The sequence below is a fragment of the Grampus griseus genome (genome assembly GCF_964374135.1).
Source record: "Grampus griseus genome assembly, chromosome: 19".
In the NCBI taxonomy this organism is placed as follows: domain Eukaryota; kingdom Metazoa; phylum Chordata; class Mammalia; order Artiodactyla; family Delphinidae; genus Grampus; species Grampus griseus.
The window spans coordinates 44,226,694-44,249,373 of record NC_139013.1 but is presented as its reverse complement, the minus strand read 5'-3'; positions in this window follow the sequence as shown (position 1 = coordinate 44,249,373).

Genomic DNA, 22,680 nt, shown 5'->3' with positions numbered 1-22,680 from the left:
CACTTCTGTGGCCTCTCCCGTTGCGGAGCACCGGCTCCGGACGCGCAGGCTCAGCAGCCATGGCTCACGGGCCCAGCCGCTCCGCGGCATGTGGGATCTTCCCGGACCGGGGCACGAACCCGTGTCCCCTGCATCGGCAGGCGGACTCTCAACCACTGCGCCACCAGGGAAGCCCCAATATGTTATCTTTTGTGTCTGACTTCTTTCACTTGGCAAATATTTTTCAAAGTTTATCCATGTTGTAATGTGTATCAGTACTTCATTCCTTTTTATGGCTGGAAAATAGTCCATTCTGTGGATATACTTCATTTGTTCATCCATTCACCAGCTGCTGGCCATTTGGGTTGTTTCCATTTTTTGGCTATTATGAATAATGCTGCTATTAACATCTGTATACAGGTTTTTGTGTGAACATATGTTTTCAATTCTCTTGGGTATGTACCTTGGCATAGAGCTGCTGGGCCATGTTATGGACAGTGTTTGCATTGTGAATTTTTAAATTATATCATGAATATTTTCCCATGTTTTGAAAAACATTCCATCATAGAGAGGTTCCTCATTGTGTGAGGTGATACCTCATTGTAGTTTTGATTTGCATTTCTCTAATGATTATATAGCTTGCTTTTTAAAAAGTCTTAATTATATGTTGTGTGGCCATTCTTTCCATTTTCATACATAGAGATCAACTTAATTCCTTTTAATGGCTACATAGTGTTCAGTTAACCATTCCACTGTTGTTGGCTATGTGGCAGCTTCCAATTTTTCTTTCTATTACAAATAAATCATATTGAACACACATTATTTATGATTGGGAATTTTTATGAGTATCCTGTAATTTGTGGGATAATTTCCTAGAGGAAGAATCACATTTCAAACACTGATAGACCTGCCAACTGATCAAATACTAGACTATAGGGAGAAGAGACAACACAAATATGTCTTATTTTGACAACCTCTTGGAGCTCAGACCAGCTGTCAGAACAACATATCCTGCTTGAGAGGTGACACAGGGAATCAACTGAGTGTTACAGCAGTGGTTCTCCAGATGGAAAGAATCTCAGAGATTAAGACCTCCTCTTGATATTGGCCTTTGCAAGAGTTAAGTCAGGCAAGGATGCGATTGTCTCAATGTTAGAAGCTATTGCCACTCAAGGTTTAGACTTTCAAGGATCCCAGCTACACTGGAGACTCAGGTTCAACTCGCCCTCCCCCACACACAGACAATAGGCTGGGTGTCCTGTTCCCACCTCGACATTATAAACCGGGAGCCTTAGATTATTCAGACTGATAATCCCCCCTGGGGCGGCAGCAGTGTCAGCTCCTCTGTATCTCTGGTTTTCAGTCCTTCTCATTGCTTGGCCCCTGGGGCATTCCGTTTTTATCTTTGGAGCTCAGTTAGGTATTTTGTTATATTTAACCCACCATTTTTAGATATTTTTATAACTGGAGATCTTCCAGGTCCTCCTGACCTCAATATCACCAAAAATGAAAGTCTCTCCCCGTTAATTTGAAATGTCACCTTTATCTCATACTAAATTCTTCTACCTTCCTAACCCTTTATGGAATACTATATTCTAGAATGAAAAATTTTACAGTTCTTGATATGCATTGGCAGCTTCCTTTCTGAATGGCCAATAACCTTCCTATCAGTAATTGTTTGCAAACCCTGGGAATTATTGTCCACAAAAATCTTTGCCAAATTGATTGATAGGAAAAAAGGATATTAAAGGTTGCCGTTATTTCTGTTCCTTTATATTCTAGTGAGGGCAGTCATTATTCATGATTTAATATTAGCTCTTCTCATGTGGTGAATTACCTGTTCACATCCCTCACCTGTCTTGCCCAGGGGCTCAACTTTTTCTTAGGTGAGACCTGGACAGAGGAAGCCGCCGCAAGGCAACAAAACAGCTGCACTGAGATCACTGGCCCAGCCTCCTCTGTTTCAACCCAGCTGGCTCAGACTCCGGTTGACAGATCAAAGAACAGTGAGTAGCACGGGGTTTGGGCAGATGGTCCTGCAAATAGTGCAGCTGACGCAGAACCAGCAGGGCCGAGGGGGTGTGAAGGGGACAGGTGCTGCTGTATCAGAAGGTCATCCCCATGGCACGCCCTCATTCAGTAGCTGACAAGCGAACCCAGATCAGACGGGAAAACAGACAAAACAAACAAGTTTTGGTCACACCCTTCTTCTGTAGCTCATGTTTTCTCTCAATAGAAAGCTGAGGGGGGAAAACAAAAGAGAAGGCCCAACTCTGCTTACGGAGCCTAACTGCCACCAGGTAACCTTCACTGGACAGTCAGGGCCCAGTAAACCGTGGAAATACTCACTAAAAGCTATACCAACCAGCCATTAAGGCTTTCACTTAAAAATTAAACTTGCATTGAGTTTGTTCTTGGGTATAACACTATTGTGTTTGCCATAGAAAAGTGTTTCTATGTGCGTGGTAAAAAAACACATAACGTTAAATTTGCCATCTTCATCATTTTTAAGTGTATAGTTCGGCAGTGTTAAGTATATTCACTTTGTTGCACAGCAGATCTCCAGAACTTGTTCATTTTGCAAATCTGAAACTCTATACCCGTTAAACACTAATTCTCCCTCTCCCCTCCCCACAGCCCTTGGCAACCACCTTTCTACTTTCTATCTTTCTATTTTCTGATAGGAAAGTATTTTAAAAATAGTTACACCACCCAGAGATAACCACTGTTAACCATCTTGCCCACAATTAATATTTTGAAATATTTTTTTTTCCAAAGGGTACACCCACAGGCTTTCTATATCAGAATCTGGTTTTCCACGAGTCTCTTTTTACATGATATTGTGATCTTCCTAAGACTGTAAAAATTTTTTTGAATTTCTTTTTAGGGATCGCCTAAAACCCTGGGTCTCCCTTTTTTTTTTTTTTTTTTTTTTTGCAGTAAGCGGGCCTCTCACTGCTGTGGCCTCTTCCATTGCGGAGCACAGGCTCCGGACGCGCAGGCTCAGTGGCCATGGCTCATGGGCCCAGCCGCTCCACGGCATGTGGGATCTTCCCGGACCGGGGCACGAACCCGTGTCCCCTGCACTGGCAGGCGGACTCTCAACCACTGCGCCACCAGGGAAGCCTAGGATCTCCCATTTTTATACATCTCTTTCCACATCCTTTTTTTCTCGACCCAGGCATAAGAGTTTATGCTCACTGGGTATCTATCCCATACCCAGCACTGTTTGATATGCTCTACCCAAATCAACTCATAATCCTCATCTACATCCCAGAAGTAGGGCCTGTTTCACCTCCACTTTACAGATGAAAACGAGTCCCACAGTAGTGAGTGGTGAGTTGCAGTTCCAGTTTCACCATCCAGCTCCAGATCCCATTACAGAAGTCTGCCCCATTTTATTTTTTAATTTTTTTTTATTTTTTATCAATTTTATTTATTTATTTATTTTTGGCTGTGTTGGGTCTTCGTTGCTGTGCGCAGGCTTTCTCTAGTTGTGGCGAGGGGGGCTACTCTTTCATTGTGGTGCACGGGCTTCTCATTGCGGACAATAAACATGGAGAGTTGCTGGGGCTAACTTTAAGAAAATAATGAATGAACTGTGTGGATTAAGCATGAAGGATTCACCTGCCTTTTATTGCTTATAATTAGTTACTTTGTCACTTTTCATCCTGAACCATTCCCAATGATCACTCATCTGTTGGGTACAGAGGAATGCATATGTTTTAACTCCCCTGGTGGATAGTAAGCTCCCTGAGGAAGTACCAGGTGGGGAGCATTCCTTATACCTCCCTACATCCTCCTTCAGGTCTGGCGTGGTGACTTTATCAGCCATACTCGATACTTGCTCGCCAGTTGGCAGTGAATAGTACATAAACCAGAGGGAAAGGAATGGCAGGAGGGGTGGTCAAATGAGAGGAAACCCAAGCCTTTGCACAGTTATAGAAGAGGAGGTGAGGAATTCAGGTCCTAGTTTGTTCCCACATTCACTATCTCATGTAATTAAAAAAAAAACAAAAAAAAAAACCCCGCAAACAAACAACAGACCTGTGCGCTAGACAGATAGAAGAAGGCTATCAGAACAGACAGGTGAACCTGGTTGCGCTTTTTAAATTTAAAGTAAACTTTCTTATTTTAGAACAGATTTAGAGGGACTTCCCTGGTGGCGCAGTGGTTAAGAATCTGCCTGCCAATGCAGGGGACGGGGGTTCGAGCCCTGGTCTGGGAAGATCCCACATGCTGTGGAGCAACTAAGCCAGCTAGCCACAACTACTGAGCCTGCGTGCCACAACTACTGAAGCCTGCGCGCCTAGATCCCGTGCTCTGCAACAAGAGAAGCCACCACAATGAGAAGCCTGTGCACTGCAATGAAGAGTAGCTCCGCCCGCAGCAATGAAGACCCAACGCAGCCAAAAATTAATAAATAAATAAATAAATTTATTTAAAAAAAAAAACTTGTATAGAATAGATTTACAGAAAAGTTGTGAAGATAGTACAAAGAGTTCTCACATACACCTCACACAGTTTTTCCCGTTTTTAACATCTTATATTACCATGGCATATTCTTAGTTATAACTAAGAAATAAACATTGGTCCATTAAACTTCAGCAAACTCCATATTTCACTTGGATTTCACTAGGTTTTCCCACTAACACACCTTTTCTGTTCCAGGGTCCCATCCAGGAGACCACATTACATGTAGTGGCCATGTCCCCTGAGTCTAATCTAATCTCAAACAGTTTCCTCTAATCTGGGACAGTTTCTCAGACTTCCCTTATTTTTCATGATCTTGGCAGTTTTGTGTAGAATGTTCCTCAACTTAGGTTTGTCTGATGTTTTTCTCATGGTAAAAGAAAGACAAGTTGAGCTTTTAATGTTATGGCTACTCACTTCACAAAGGTTAAAGAGGAAATAAAGCTTTCATCTGTTTGCTGGTTAAAGCACCTGCTTGCTACTTCTCTCATGGAGTTTAGCAAATCATACCATCCTGTTTGTTTTGTGCTTTGCATAATCATTTAAACCATTCTCCCATTAACTCAGTCATTTCTCTTTAGTCAGAACTTGGAGTTCTTTCATTTGAGGATGGCCAGAACTTCAATCTCACTCCAATTCCTAGCATTCATCAGGAAAGAGTGTCATTTGTACTTACAGGGGGAGTCACCAAGCAAATAAGCTTAGATTCTTGGGAAATGATTCTGTGTTCTTGCCATTCCAATGTTCAGAATAATCTAGAGTCTCAACTATGCTCCAATCCATCAGCCTATCTCTAGACTACAATTTCTCACTATTTTTCTAATAATAAAAATATTATTTTTGGCCCTGTTTTTAAAAATTGAGATATAATTCATATTCCATAAAATTTATCCTTTCCAAATGTACAATTCACTGGTTTTTAGTATATTTACAATGTTGTACAATCATCACTACCATCTAATTCCAGAACACTGTCATTACTCCAAAAAGAAACCCTGTACCTATTAGCAGTCACTTTCTAGTCCCTCAATCCTGCCTTGCCCCTGGCAACCTTTAATCTATTTTTTATCTCTATGAATTTGCCAATTCTGGACGTTTCCTATAAATGGAATTGTATAATAGGTAGCCTCTTGCGTCTGACTTCGTCTACTTAGCATAATGTCCTCAAGTTTCATCCATGTTGTAGCAGGTATCAGGATTTCATTCCTTGTATGGCTGAATAATATTTCATTGGATGAAATACAGCACATTTTGTTTATCCATTTATCAGCTGATAGATACTGAGGCTGTTCCTTAACTGATTGTGTTTTGATAGCTGTTCGTTATTTACCAATTGACTCAGCTCCTGGCGTCATACCTTATCTTCCTAATTCTTAATCCCCATTCATGTTTTACCTCCAGGCCCCATGAAAACAGCCAACAGCGGCTATCGCTGAAAACAAATACATAAAAAACACCAAAAAACCCACCTCTATAGAAATCATTGCTGATTTTTCTACCATATTCTTTCAATAATTGACTCACAGCTGCTTACTGTGTACCTACTATTTGTTAAGCACTGTTCTAAGTCCTACAGATATAGGGTTCAACAAGACAGATTTAGACCCTGCTGTCAGGGTACTACTATTAATGTCTAATGAGAGACAGACTTTAACCAAATCATTATACAAATAGATATTTAAATGGCTATTAGGATAAGTGCCACAGAGAAGTGCAGAGAGAACATCATGAGTGAGGAGAGAGGTTGAAGGAGCCTTCCCTGAAGAAGCTGTGTTTCAGTTGGGTTGGGAAGATAAGGATTTGGCCAGAAGAAAAGAACGAGAGAGATTCCAAGCTGTGACACCAGCATGCTGAAAGCCTTGAGGGGCTAGGGGCTTGAGAGGAAGTGGTGGGGCACTGCGAATAAGAGGGGAGCAGTGGACAATGAGGCTAGGGAAGTACAGAGGAGTCTCTGACCAGCTTATGCTCATGGAGAAGGTGATCAGAAAATGTAGCACCATCTTCTTACCAAAGAAAAAGGCGTAACACTATTTTCCAACACTCCAGGGCATTTAGAAATTTTTCAAGCTGCTCAAAATTAGGGAATTTTTCTTCCAGTCCTAAGAGGAGCAATTCTGGTCCCAAATCTCATTCTTGCCCATGGGTTACATATCCTAGATATTTTGTTATCCACTGGGATGCTGGCTATCTTCCCTTTGTCTCTTCAGATCCACTGTTTGCCCTTCTCCTTTCTCTGTGCCCCAGGAACCTGACTTGCATGGACTCATCAGTGGGACCCCTTGGCCACTGTGGGTCACTGGTAGGAGATCCAAAGTGGGGTCAGGGGTGTATGAGGTCGGCTCCCTTCTGGTTGGGTTTCATCTTCTGAAGACCATAGCTACCATCAGGAGGCTGTCTCCATATAGCCACCCTCTCCAGGTTCTTGTCACCACTTCTTCCCGTTGCCCCCTTAGGCCTCAGTGGGGACAGCGTCCCTGTTGGTTTCTCTAAACCCTATTTATACCTTTTTTTTTTTTTTGCGGTACGCGGGCCTCTCACTGTTGTGGCCTCTCCCGTTGCGGAGCACAGGCTCCGGACGCGCAGGCTCAGCGGCCATGGCTCACGGGCCCAGCCGCCCCACGGCATGTGGGATCCTCCCGGACCGGGGCACGAATCCGTGTCCCTTGCATCGGCAGGTGGACTCTCAACCACTGCACCACCAGGGAAGCCCTATTTATACCTTTTATAGCAGACGTAGTCCCCCCAAATGGCTGCAACAATACTCCCACTCACATGCTCCTCAGCAAACGTGGCTTTGCCACTTCTCCTTTGAGAGATGGAGTCTATCCTCCACACTCTTGAATCTGGACACTGTGACAGCTTTGACCAATGGAATCTGAGGGAAGTGCACTGTGCCATTTCCAGGTATAGTTCTTAACTGGTCTACCAACTTCTACTCCCTGCTCTTGGGACCCTGAGCCTCCATGTAAGAAATTCAGTTTACTCTGCTGGAGAGAGAGGACACCTAGGGAAGCACTGAGGTGCCAGGTAGGTAAGTGAGGAAGCCATCTGGGGTGTCCAGCCCATCTGAGCCTTCAGATTACACCAGGCCAAGATAACTACGACTGCATGAGAAATCCCAAAAGAGATTCACCCAACTATTCCAGTCACCCCTCAGAACCATAAGAGATCCAAAGTAAATTATTTTATGCCAGAAAACCTTTGATATGGTTCCTTTATTAAACTCTCTTCAAATTGCCTCGTTTGTATGCACCCTCTGTTTCCTGCTGGGACCCCATAGATGACAACCAAAAGTGTCTGGCAACAAAAACCCACTCTAACTTCTAACCTGGATCACACAATCCTATGAGTGACAGGGATTGGGATAATCCCGGAAAGCCATCAGCTTGAAGTCATCCTGCATCCATTTGTCTCCATCTATTTTATTTTAAACACAGGACCTCAGTCACCTGTTTCAGCACTTTTCACAAGCCACTTTCAAGAGCACATGTAGGAGAACAGATCATTCAGCTGCACAGACAGAACAAGTGCAGCAGAAGAAAAGTGTCAACTTTTTCTTTTCCAGGCCAAACATATTGGGTCTTTATAGCTTCTTCAAGGGCTCTATAATTAATTGGTCAATCCTTGCATTTTTTTCCTTGTCCTTCCTGGAACAATTTCATGGGTGGTGGTATCCAAAAAGGAGCTCAGCCCCTCCTGTAAATGTCTACCTAGTTCTGTAGATAGGAGTAGGCTATATAGATATAGATATAACACATACATATAAGGGAAAGAGAGAAAAAAAGGGATTCTCTTCCCAGCAAGTCTGAGCTCTGAGCAGCCAACTAAAATGATAGCTAAAATAATAATATGAAATACAAAGCGTTTCTCTCTTGCTGACCTTCAATGGGATCCTTAAAGCCTAGGAGACCCATCCTTTAGCATACATTACCTCCTGCAGTCAGAGATTTGAGTCACAAGACACACTTTCTATGAGGAAGAGCATCTCCTGGTAGCCCAACACAGACTTAAGCATCCCCTGCCCTGTGCCTTAGTGGGTAATAAGGGTCTTCCTTCCAGACCAGGCAGGTGCTGAGCCTGGCTTCTGCGCTGCAGAAAGTCCCGAGTACATTTCCATGGGTCTGCAGTTCCGAAGAAGTTTCTCAGCCAAGAAGCATAGACTGTTCCAAAGGTTAAAGTGTTGGCTGCTGCCATCCCCCAATGAGGCCTCAAGGACACTCCTTCACTCTTCTGCCTGGAAACAAGCGCCAGAGGTGACGCAACTCAGCAAACTTTATCCAGATTCACTGCTGGGATCCACAGAAGGGAGAGGACCGTTGATGGGGGCCAAACCACAGTAATTACCCAAGTCTGGGAACATCAAGTTCCCACAAGACCCTGACGAAACAAAGAGACGCAATGGAGTCTCTAGTACTTGAGAAGAGTGCCACGGGGTACACAACTCTCTCAGTGGGAGGACTGGGAGGGAGAGAATAAAAAAGAACAATATGGTTACCAAAGGCGAAAGGGGGTGGGAGAGGGATAAATTAGGAGTTTGGGATTAGCAGATACAAACTACTATATATAAAATAGGGCTTCCCTGGTGGCGCAGTGGTTGAGAGTCCGCCTGCCGCTGCAGGCGACACGGGTTCGTGCCCCAGTCTGGGAAGATCCCACATGCCACGGAGCAGCTGGGCCCGTGAGCCATGGCCGCTGAGCCTGCGCGTCCGGAGCCTGTGCTCCGCAACGGGAGAGGCCAGCGTAGCGCAAAAAAAAAAAAAAAAAAAAAGATAAACAACAAGGTCCTACAGTATAGCACAGGGAATTATATTCAATATCTTGTAATAAACCATAATGGAAAAGAATATATATATATATATATATATATATATAACTGAATCGTTTTGCTGTACACCAGAAACACAACATTGTAAATCAACTATACTTCAATTTTTTTTTAAAAAAAAAGAACGAGTCAGGATAATAGGATTCAGGTTTGAACCAAAACATGGGGAGAGGTGGGGTACTGTGCCTACTTGTCACTTAAAGCTCTGCCACAGCAAGAGTTCTGCAACCAATGTTCATTAATAAGTTCACTCCTAAGTATTTATGAGCCAGGCACTTTCCTAATACTGGGGATGCAGCAGTGAAGAAAACAAACCAAGCCCTGTTCCTGCATGCTTGGAACTGACATTCCTGTGGAGGAAGAGAAGTAATGAACAAAGAAATATATGTCAGGAGGCATCGATATCACAGAGAAGAATAAAGTAGAGTGTGGGATTAGAGGGGGTGCTATTTTGTGTATCATCATTAGAACAAACCCCCACGCCCTCCCTGAGGTAGTGATGTTTAATAGAGATGAGAATGAAGAGAGAGAATGAGTCCAGCGGATGACAGGGGAATAAGCGTTCCAGGCAGAGGGAACAGCAAGGGCAAAGCCTTGAGGTGGGGTAGTACCTGGTGTGTTTAGGGCGTGACCAGGCCAGTGGGCTGAGTGAGCAAAGTGGAGGGTGGCAGGAGATGGAGTAAGAGAGAAAGTGCTTTAGTCTTGCTACCAAGAGGACTAACTAGGCCATTAGTTTAACATAGGAAAATTTGTTTCACGGCCCCAGACTGGTCCTCTAGCTCCAACTCACCACCAATAAATGCCTTCGGACATGAGGGGTTGGGAGCGTGTCTGCATCAGTGCTGAGCCCTCGCAAACTATAATAAAACCTGTGAAAGGCATGTGCTGCTGGCGGTGGGTCAGCAGGGTCACCTCACTCTGGCTGTTGGGCACAGACTGGAGGGACTAGACAGAGATACAGATGGGAATTAGGGGGCTATCCTTCTGGTTGAGTCTACAGAGAACTGGGGCTCTGCTGGGGACATCCCTGCAGCCACCCCACAGGGATTTTCCATACACTCTCCTCCATCTCACCCAAGGGCCTTCCAATCCAGCTGTTCCCTTGGTCCTCACCTGAGAGCCTTGCAGAGTGACAGTTTGATCACAGTGGTTATGGCTGTAGGACCCTGACAGGTTTTATAAGAGGAATGGGAAAGCTATTAATATATTAATTTATTTTAAAATATCTTACTCTTGTTTTAGAAATTATTAGGCAGTCATAGACTGTCACGAGGATGGAAGGACATCACCTGGGATGACTGGATTGCATCCCACCCAAGTGTTGGGGCTGGGCTTCTCCCATCCAAGCAAAGACAGCCTCCCTCCTTCCTTCTCCCCTCTCCCTGCCCCAGGTATTGGGCCCATCTCTCATATTTGGGGCTTAGTGAGCACCCCTGGCTACTGAAGGGCTGGTCCTCCAAGTTCAGTCTCTAGGTGGGAAGTCTTCTGCAGGAGGGTTAGGGACACGCAAAGACGACCACAGAGTTCCCAGCTCCTTGCCCCCCCCCTGCCCCCCAACCCACCCAATTCACCTCCCACTCTTACCCCCTCCTCCTCTTGTCTCTCTTCTCAATCCATTGCCTAGAGATAAACCCTGGCCCGGGAGGGTGGGAGGGAGGGAGACGCAAGAGGGAAGAGATATGGGGATATATGTATATGTATAACTGATTCACTTCGTTATAAAGCAGAAACTAACACACCATAGTACAGCAATTATACTCCAATAAAAACGTTAAAAAAAATAAAACATATGTAAAAAAACAAAAAAAACCTGGCCTTTCATTTGATTTGCCAAAAGCCTTTTTCCTTTCTCTCAGAAAGCCAAGAGGATCAAAATCTCTGGCTTTCACAGCTATTATGTCTAAAATGGACTTTGAGAATCCTTTTTGGAAGTCAGAAGCTGAGCTTAGATTCTTCCTCTGCTGTAACAGTCCTGGTCTTCCCTGTGCAGTGGGTACCTCTGAGTGAAAGGCAGAGGAAGTTCACAGAAGAAGAAAAAAGAAAAGCACCTCAATGCTCCTTCAAGATAATATTTAATGATCCATTAACCCAAATTTGTTTATTATTGTGATACTAGCAGCCACTTCCTGAGAGCACATATAAAGATAACAACAGTTTTCACTGATGCTCTTTTTTAAGATGAGTCTTCTGGATTGGAAAACAATTTTCTCATAAAGTTATATACACTTAGTCATACAACACCAAGAAAAGACATCCTACTCATAGGAAAAAAAACCCAACTTATCTTCACTCAAAACCCTGGATGTGAATGTTTATAGTAGCTTTATTCATAATTGTCAAAAATGGGAATCCGCTTACATGACCTTCAGCTAGTGAATGAATAAATTGTAGTACATTCATATAATGGAATACTACTCAGCAATAAAATGGAAAGAACTACCAGTATACACATCACTATAAATGAATCTCAAATGCATTAGGATAAGTTAAAGAAGTCCGACTGAAAAGGTGACACATAGTATGATTTCATTTATAGGATATTCTGGAAAAGGTAGAATTACAGGGATAGGAAACAACTCAGAGGTTTCCCAGGGGCTGGAAGCTGGGGAAGGGAGGGCTACACATAGGAATTTTGAAGGATACTGTCCGTATCTTGTTTGTGGTGCTGGTTATATGACTGTATGCATTTGACAAAGACTGCAGAACTGTACACACACAGAAAAAACCCAGTGAATTTTACTGTTTGTAAATTACACCTTAACTTTTTAAAAGGAAGAATACAAAGTTACTGCCCAAAAAACAAAAAAAACCCCAAAACCCCAACCCAAACCAAAACACCTGTACTGAGAAGGGTGCCACTGAAAGTAATTTTGCAGATTAAACAGACGGGATATCATCACCTGGAGGGTGGTTTGTTTTTCTTTTAGGAAGTAGAAGTGTCCTTTGTGGACAAAACACCACATCCTACCATACACCTCCACCCCCGCCTCTCCAAGCTTGGCCATACTGGCTTTTTGGGTCCTTGAGCAAGCCAAGCTCATCCCCACCTGAAGACCATTGCCCCAGCTAGATTTGGATCTCAGTTTCATCATTTCCTAACTGTATAAATTGGGCAAATTACTTAATCCTTGTGCCTCAGTTTTTTCATTGGTAAAAATGGGAATAATGATAGTACCAACATCATGGGGTTGTGGTGAGATTCGGTCAATTAATACGTGTAAAGGACTTCAAACAATGCTGGGACCTTGTAAATGTTCGATAAACGTTAGCAGTTATTATTTCCGGTTCCCGAAGCTCTTGTCTTTTCTACCTTTTAGTCTTGTAATCCAGAACTGTTTGCATGCATGAGTGTGCCTACTGGATAAAATATATTACAAAGAAACTGTCCGGGACTTCCCTGGTGGTGCAGTGGTTATGAATCTGCCTGCCAATGCAGGGGACGTGGGTTTGAGCCCTCGTCCAGGAAGATCCCACATGCCGCGGAGCAACAAAGCCCCTGCCCACAACTACTGAGCCTGTGCTCTAGAGCCCACGAGCCACAGCTACTGAGCCCCCATGCCACAACTACCGAAGCCCGCGTGCCTAGAGCCCCTGCTCCACAAAAAGAAAAGCCACCGCAATGAGAAGCCCACGCACCTCAACGAAGAGTAGCCCCCGATCACCGCAACTAGAGAAAGCCCGCATGCAGCAACGAAGACCCAACGCAGCCAAAAATAAATAAATAAATTTATTTATTAAAAATAAATAATAATTTTATTCATCACCAAATATCGATTGAGCACATCTATATTCTCGGCACTTTTGCAAGTTCTAAATACAAATGTTAACTCATCTAATTCTTACAACAACAACACGAGGTAGGTACTATTATAAGCCCTGTTTCACAAAGGAGGTAAACCAACGATAGCCACCATGGAGGTCTATAAGGAGATTCAGGATGAGCCCAGAGGAAGAGAGAGGACGCTGTGGACCCTTGGGTTGAAACATGAAGGAGTCAGTTTGCCAAGTGGGAGCAAAGGAAGGCTGGACTCACTTCCAGGCAAACCTCCTGCCCGCCAGACCTGAGGCTGGACGGACTCATCCCCCTCTCTTTACAGAATGGTTTTCACTGCCCTGCAACAAGAGATCAGCTCTGGCCGCCTATCTCTGCCAGAACAAATATTAAGAAACAGACTCAATGACTCAGTGTTGCACCTTATTGTGTGTGCCACAGAATAAATCTCTTCTCCTGCCCCCTGACCCCCAAAATGAGCATCAGGTAGTCGAGGCAGAGCTAAATCCTAGTAAATGAGGTGGGGGATAACTAGGGGCTGCCAAGGGATAAAGAGAGTGAGGAAAGAACCAAAAAACAGTGGCTGGAGATTAACCCTGTGAAGTTTCCCACCCACAAGGACCCTGGGCTTGTGGAGATGGTGATGGAATACTGCCTGACATCTGAGCAATAACCCATAACTACAAGGTATGTGAATGCTAGCTGTTCTGGGATCTCCCAGGAACCGCTGTCTCCTTTCTCTAAAATAAATTTTAAAAATAAAATCACAGTTATAAGTACACACACATATATACAGTAGTGTTTTCTCAAGAGATTTTATGTATGATCAATCTATCAAAGTGACCAATAAAATTGCTTACAAATGGAGATCAGCTCGGTGCTCTGTGACCACCTAGAGGGGTGGGATAGGGAGGGTGGGAGGGAGATGCAAGAGGGAGGGGATATGGGGATATATGTATATGTATAGCTGATTCACTTTGTTATAAAGCAGAAACTAACACACCATTGTACAGCAATTATATTGCAATAAACATGTTGAAAAAAAAATTTCTGATTTTTACTGCTCTATTGATTTTTTAACTACCACTAAGTTCCCACTTAGATGTCAGTGAGCCCTAACATGAAAATTATTAACTGTAACGCTTATGTGTCTTGTAAATATTTGATCAATGTGTTCCTGGCTTGTGCCAAAGTGTGGACTCTGGGAAAGTGTATATATCTCTGTTTCTTTTCATGTTTGTGCATTTCTGAGGGCAGGGGCCGTATTTGTTTAACTTGTTTTATACAGTTCTAGACAGTTCCATGCACAAGGGAGTACTTAATCCAATTTAATCAAGAGGTCAATGTTTATTTCCAAGAGGAAGTCAGATATAACACATTCATACATTTCATTTTTTGAAACTCATAAAAAATATGATTTACAAGTGCCAAATAAATCAGACCAAAATATACATACTAACTAATAAAAATGACAATTTGGGCAAGTTCATATGTCTTGGTTTTTCAGCATTGAGTGACAATCCCCAACAGGGAACCACAACTTGCGTCTGATGTAGGCAGGATCAGAAGAAAATTCCAGCACAACAGTAATGTTCCAACTTCCAGTTGTCCTTCTCCATGCATCTTCAAGTCATATCTATCATGATTTTTCCTTCTCTTTAAAAAAAAGTTTTTAAAATTTTGTGCAAAATTTGGGAGGGTTCTGTGCAAAATATGGGAGGATTCAGGTGTAAAGTGACAGAGAGAAAATAAACATGACAGCTAACACTTACATAGAACTTATTATATGTCAGTCCCAATTCTAGTGTTTTATATCTTAATTCATTTAATTCTTACAACTACCCTATGAGGTCAGCTCTATTACTATGCTCATTTTCAATGAAGGAAAACTTTTCATTTCCTTGAAAGAAACTTAAGTCCAGACAGATTAAATATCTTGCTCAAGTTCACAAATCTATCAGGTAGTGGATCTGGGATACAAACCCAGATAGCCTGGCTCCCAGATCTATCTTAACCACTAATATATGACCAGAAAAAAGCCCTTCAAGAATTTGCCAGTCACCTTTATCTTTACCATGAGTGGTTTTGACCTGGGTGTTAAGTAAGTGGTAAATAACTCTCAAACTTCTTAAAAGCCATGGCTAAATCACAGATTGAAAAAGGAAACAGCAATGAAAATGCCAAAGTATAAGGTTGACCAAAAAGTTCGTTTGGGTTTTTCCAGAACGTCTTATGGAAAACCCGAACGAACTTCTTGGCCAACCCAAATATATAAAACTTACTTTAAGTTATTTGATATGTTAGTGTGTATGTCACATCAATTTTGGTAACATGATAGCTTAGAATGGAAGCTCCCCAGAAGCTTAGGGACCTCTGATGATACTCAAGCTATTTCTGCAGCTTCTTCCAATCATCTGTCATTTACAATTCCACATGTGATTACCTCAGAGGTAACAAACTTCATACGTCCCTAGTAGTCAGACCAAATGGCAGCAGCCGCTGGACATCTCATATAATATATTGTAGCAGCTCTAAATTCTGATTTTTCTCCCTAAGGGTTGTTGCTATTGCTGTGTGTTTTTTTCTTTTTGGTTGTTTAGTGACTTGCCTGGACTAATGCTGTAGCGGCTGTTTACAGAGGGCAGCCCCTGATATCTACGCATGTTTTGCTTTTTCTTTCTTTTTCATTATTTTTAAGTCTGGCTTCCTTGGACTTGTCCCTTCATCAGTACAACTTAATGCTCAGCAATGATCCAGAGCCATTTAGATAGCTGCTCATGCACACGGCCTTCTGGATCACCACAGGTCCATGGGAGCTCATCAAGACCCACTATGACTGTTTCAGTTCTTGATCTCCCTATCAACTTTCTGGCCAATCTACTGTCCTGTTCCTTGCCCAATCCTTCAGGATAGCTATGGCATTTGCCTTCCTTATTTGTCTGCCACTAAGATCACTGCGGTTTTTTACCAAACCCCTGGGCATTTGGTTTTCCCCATGTCCTGCTCCAAATCACGTCAGTCCCCTCTGGCAAGGTAGCTGTTATTGTATAGCTTAGCTCACTCTGGTGGAATTACCAGCCAAAAGAATTGGGTGCCAGGGTGGGAATTGTCCCAGACAAGAAAGTCATAAACTCTCATTGCTCATACCTGATGCTGAGTAGTTTTTCCTGAATAAACATTTCTCAATTTGTTGTCCACCTTTGGTCAACTTTCAGAATCCTTAAGTGCATTGTTTTTTGTTTTTAAATTTTATTTATTTATTTTTGGCTGTGTTGGGTCTTCGTTTCTGTGCGAGGGCTTTCTCTAGTTGCGGCGAGTGGGGGCCACCCTTCATCGCGGTGTACGGGCCTCTCACTATCGCCGCCTCTCTTGTTGCGGAGCACGGGCTGCAGACGCGCAGGCTCAGTAGTTGTGGCTCACGGGCCCAGCCGCTCCGCGGCATGTGGGATCTTCCCAGACCGGGGCTCGAAGCCGTGTCCCCTGCATTGGCAGGCAGATTCTCAACCACTGAGCCACCAGGGAAGCCCCAAGTGGATTGTTTTTGACAATTTTTTCAGTTTTATTATTCCTTTGGGGGAAGAGGATTTGCCATGCTCCTCACTCTGCCGTTCCAAAAGTCCTGCTCTCCTCACTCTCAGATATCATCAACCACCCAGTCCTAAGCAAATTTACTCATCATATATCTCTGGTATCCATTCCCTTCTCTTTATCTCCACCACCTCCTCCTAGCCCTAATTACCATCATCTCTCTTTTTTTTTAAACATCTTTATTGGAGTATAATTGCTTTACAATGATGTGTTAGTTTCTGCTTTTTAACAAAGTGAATCAGCTATACATATACATATGTTCCCATCTCCTCCCTCTTGCAACTCCCTCCCACCCTCTCTATCCCATCCCTCTAGGTGGTCACAAAGCACTGAGCTGATCTCCCTGTGCTATGCGGCTGCTTCCCACTAGCTAGCTATTTTACATTTGGTAGTGTATATATATCCATGCCACTCTCTCACTTCGTCCCAGCTTACCCTTACCATCATCTCTTGACCGAACTATTTGTAATCACCTCTTTGGAAATCTACCCTCATTTAAAACAATTTTTTTTTAAGTGGACCATTTTTAAAGTCTTTATTGAATTTGTTACCATATTGCTTCTGTTTTATGTTTTGCTTTTTTGGCCGCGAGGCATGTGAGATCTTAGCTCCCCAACCAGGGATGGAACCCTCACCCCCTGCATTGGAAGGCGAAACCGTAACCACTGGACTGCCAGGGAAGTCCCTACCCTCATTTTAATCTGTTCTCCATATTGTAGCCACTCATACTGTCCAAAGGTATTTTCTAATCATGTCACACTCATTTCCTTCACCTTTTGCTTAAAATCTTTGACTGACTCCCCATTGCTCTTAAGATAAAAAGAAAAAAATCCCTAACACTCTCTCAGAAGACCTGAGTTGTCTGACTGCCCACTGTAGAGCTTCTTTTTCTAGACCCCACTGGTCGTCCGATCATTCTGGGATTGTCCCATTCTCCTTTTTACCTTAGGGACTTTGCACGTGCTTTTTCTTCTGCCTTGAACTCCCCGGTCCTTCTTCATCAAACTAAGCCTCACTCTTATCCCACAGACCTCAGTGCAAACATCACTTCCTTGGGGAAATCTTCCCTGACATCTCCTATGTCAGCTCCCACTATGGTTTACTTCTTGGCACTAACTGTAAGCGCAATATCATATTTATGGTGTGATTATTTCTTTGATTTCCATTGTCTCCTCCACTGAATTGTATGCTCATGAAGGTAGGAACCATGTTTTACCTCTGCATCTCCAACACTTAGCTCATAGTATGTGCTCAACAAAAATGCATCACCCAAAATACACCGCTTCATGACAATTCAATTTAATATCAAAGGAGATATAAAAGCAAAGTTCTAAACCTTACATTATTGAGAAAAAAAGATTTAAAATATATATTCTAAAGGAGCGCAGAATCTTACCCACTGGACCACCAGTGAAGTCCTGGGGAGGGATAAATCTTAATTATGCCAGTGGATGGCTTACACCAAGCGGAGTCCCCCAGGCTCAAAGGACTGGGCTTGCCCTTGACAACTTCTCTTTCCTCTAGAGAAATGGGTATTTGTGGATGAGGTGTAGAAAAATTATTCAACACTTGGATGTAAGGGGGAAAATAACTGTGTGTCTTCAATGTCACATGGAGCATTAACAGGCCTGCCCAAAACTATTGATTCTCTAGGGTAGTGCACCTTTGTTTGATTTATCACTTGCTCTTGATTCAGGCTCAGGCTCTGTAAAGCTGGATGCTCTTTTAGATTTGCCAATTATAAGTGCTTTTTAAAAAAATTTTTTTTAATTGAAGTATAGTCAGTTTATAATGTCGTGTTAGTTTCAGGTGTACAGTTGCGTCTGGTCTTAATTGCACCACACAGGATCTTTTGTTGCAGCGTGCCTGCACTTTGTTGTAGCGCATGGGGTTCTCTCTAGTTGAGGTGTATGGGGGTCTCTCTAGTTGTGGCACACAGGCTCCAGAGCACGTGGGCTCTGTAGTTGTGGTACGTGGGCTTAGCTGCCCTGCAGCATGTGGGATCTTAGTTCCCCGACCAGGGATCGAACCCGTGTTCCCCTGCATTGGAAGGTGGATTCTTTACCACTGGACCACCAGGGAAGTCCCTACAATTATTTTTTGTAAAGTAAAGATGCAAATGATTTCTTATCTAGTAGGAAGAATAACTTCAAAATTTATAACTTATTACCATGTGTGTTGGGTGACGAACAGTTACCATTTGCCCAGGATTGAGAAGTTTCCTAGGATGTGGGACTTCAAGTGCTAAAACTAGGACCATCCTGGGCAAACAGGGGCAGTTGTTTACTCTACCTGCATGACTTAGGCAGTTTGGGAACTGACTTGGCCATCTTCTTTCAACATTCTGTCTTGCATTGGCCAGAATTGCTTTGGTCTCCCCCATATGCCTCTGAACCAGTTTTCTCATCTTCCTGTTCTATCATTAATGAGCTAAATAAATCTTTGACAAATATAAAGACTCACTTCATATTGGTATAAGACATGTTTTTAATGGTTTCAAATGAGTATTTTCAACTCAACAATGAGAAAAAGACAGTCTCTTCAGCAAGTGGTGTCAGGGAAGTCAGACAGCTGCATGTAAATCGATGAAGTTAGAACACACCCTCTCACCATACACAAAAATAAACTGAAAATGGCTTAAAGACTTAAACATAAGACATGACACCATAAAACTCCTAGAAGAGATCATAGGCAAAACATTCTCTGATATAAATTGTAGCAATGCTTTCTTAGGTCAGTCTCCCAAGGCAACAGAAATAAAAACAAAAATAAACAAATGGGACCTAATCAAACTGACAAGATTTTATATAGCAAAGGAAACCATAAAAAAAACCCACAACCTACAAAACAGAAGAAAATATTTGCGAATGATGAGATTCACAAGGGATTAATTTCCAAGATATAAAAACAGCTCACACAACCCAACAACAAAAAAACAAACAATCCAATCAGAGGGAGACCTTCAAGATGGCAGAAGAGTAAGACGTGGCGATCTCCTTCCTCCCCATAAATACATCAAAAATACATGTACATGTGGAACAACTCCTACAGAACACCTACTGAACGCTGGCAGAAGACCTCAGACTTCCAAAAAGGCAAGAAACTCCCCACATTCCTGGGTAGGGCAAAAGAAAAAAGAAAAAACAGAGACAAAAGACGAGGGATGGGACCTGAACCTCTGGGAGGGAGCTGTGAAGGAGGAAAAGTTTCCACACACTAGGAAGGCCCTTCACTGGTGAAGATGGTGGGTGGGGAGGGAAGCTTCGGAGCCACGGAGGAGAGCACAGCAACAGGGGTGCAGAGGGCAAAGCGGAGAGATTTCCACGTAGAGGATCGGTGCTGACCAGCATTCACCAGCCTGAGAGGCTTGTCTGCTCACCCACTAGTGCGGGTTGGGGCTGGGAGCTGAGGTTTGGGCTTTGGAGATCAGACCCCAGGGAGAGGACTGGGGTTGGCTGCGTGAACACAGCCTGAAGGGGGCTAGTGTGCCACAGCTAGCCGGGAGGGTGTCCAGGAAAAAGTCTGGACCTGCCTAAGAGGCAAGAGACCATTGTTTCGGGGTGCGCAAGGAGAGGAGATTCAGAACACTGCCTAAACAAACTCCAGAGACGGGTGTGAGCCTATCAGCGTGGACACCAGAGATGGGCATGAAACGCTAAGGCTGCTGCTGCAGCCACCAAGAAGCCTGTTACAAGCACAGGTCACTATCCACACCTCCCCTCCCTGAAGCCTGTGCAGCCTGCCACTGCCGGGGTCCCGTGATGCAGGGACAACTTCCCCAGGAGAACACATGGTGCCTCTCAGGTTGTTGAACGTCACACCAGCCTCTGCCACTGCAGGCTCACCCTGCATTCTGTACCCCTCCCTCCCCCTGGCCTGAGTGAACCAGAGCTTCCTAATCTGCTGCTCCTTTAACCCCCTCCTGTCTGAGTGGAGAACAGACACCAGAGGGCGACCTACATGCAGAGGCGGGGCCAAATCCAAAGCTGAACCCCAGGAGCTTGCAAAGAAGGAAGAGAAAGGGAAACCTCTCCCAGCAGCCTCAGGAGCAGCGGATTAAATCTCCACAATCAACTTGATGTACCCTGCATCTGTGGAATACCTGAATAGACAATGAATCATCCCAAAATTGAGGCGGTAGACTTTGGGAGCAACTGTAGGCTTGGGGTTTGCTGTATACAACTGACTACTTTCTGATTTTTATGTTTATCTTAGTATAGTTTTTAGCGCTTCTTATCATTGATGGACTTGTTTATTGGTTTTGTTGTTCTCTTCTTTTTTTTATTACTTTTTTTTACATTCCTGAATATTCTAATGAATTCTAACAAAGGTAAATTTTCATTACTCAGTTTCAGTACTATTTTTACCAGTAAAATGGGGAAAATGCAGTTAAATATTTAGTGATAGTTATAACCATCATATAGTTATATCACACAAAATAGACTTCAAGGGACTTTCCTGGAGGTCCAGTGGTTAAGACTTCACTTTCCAGTGCAGGGGGTGCAGGTTCAATCCCTGCGGGGAGCTAAGATCCCATATGCCTCGTGGCCAAAAAACCAAAACATAAAACAGAAGCAATATTGTCACAAATTCAATAAAGACTTTAAAAATGGACCACATTAAAAAAAATCTTTAAACGAAAAAAACAGACTTCAAAATAACACTGTTACAAGAGACGAAGAAGGACACTACATAATGATCAAGGGATCAATCCAAGAAGAAGATATAACAATTGTAAATATTTATGCACCCAACATAGGAGCACCTCAATACATAAGACAAACGCTAACAACCATAAAAGGGGAAATCGACAGTAACACAATCATAGTAGGGGACTGTAACACCCCACTTTCACCAATGGACAGATCATCCAAAATGAAAATAAATATGGAAACACAAGCTTTAAATGACACATTAAACAAGATGGACTTAATTGATATTTATAGGACATTCCATCCAAAAACAGCAGATTACACTTTCTTCTCAAGTGCCATGAACATTCTTCAGGATAGATCATATCTAGGGTCACAAATCAAGCCATGGTAAATTTAAGAAAATTGAAATCATATCTTTTGAAAGATATGATTGAAAAGTATCTTTTCTGACCACAACGCTATGAGACTAGATATCAATTACAGGAAAAAAACTTTAAAAAATACAAACACATGGAGGCTAAACAATACACTACTAAATAACCAAGAGATCACTGAAGAAATCAAAGAGGATATAAAAAGATACCTAGAAACAAATGTCAATGAAAACACGACGACCCAAAACCTATGGGATGCAGCAAAAGCAGCTCTAAGAGCGAAGTTTATAGCAATACAATCCTACCTCAAGAAACAAGAAAAATCTCAAATAAACAACCTAAGTTTACATCTGAAGCAATTAGAGAAAGAAGAAGAACAACAACAACAACAAACCCCAAAGTTAGCAGAAGGAAGGAAATCATAAAGATCAGATCAGAAATAAATGAAAAAGAGATGAAGGAAACGATTGCAAAGATCAATAAAACTAAAAGCTGGTTCTTTGAGAAGATAAACAAAATTGATAAACCGTTAGACAGACTCACCAAGAAAACAAGGGAGAAAACTCAAATCGACAGAATTAGAGATGAAAAAGGAGAAGTAACAACTGACACTGCAGAAATACAAAGGATCATGAGAGATTATTACAAGCAACTACATGCAATAAAATGGACAACCTGGAAGAAATGGACAAATGCTTAGAAAAGCACAACCTTCCAAGACTGAACCAGGAAGAAATAGAAAATTTAAACAGGGCAATCACAAGCACTGAAATTGAAACTGTGATTAAAAATCTTCCAACAAACAAAAGCCCAGGACCAGATGGCTTTACAGGCAAATTCTATCAAACATATAGAGAAGAACTAAATCTTATCCTTCCCAAACTCTTCCAAAATATATCAGAGAGGGAGGAACACTCCCAAACTCATTCTACGAGGCCACCATCACCCTGATACCAAAACCAGACAAAGATGTCACAAAGAAAGAAAACTATAGACCAATATCACTGATGAACA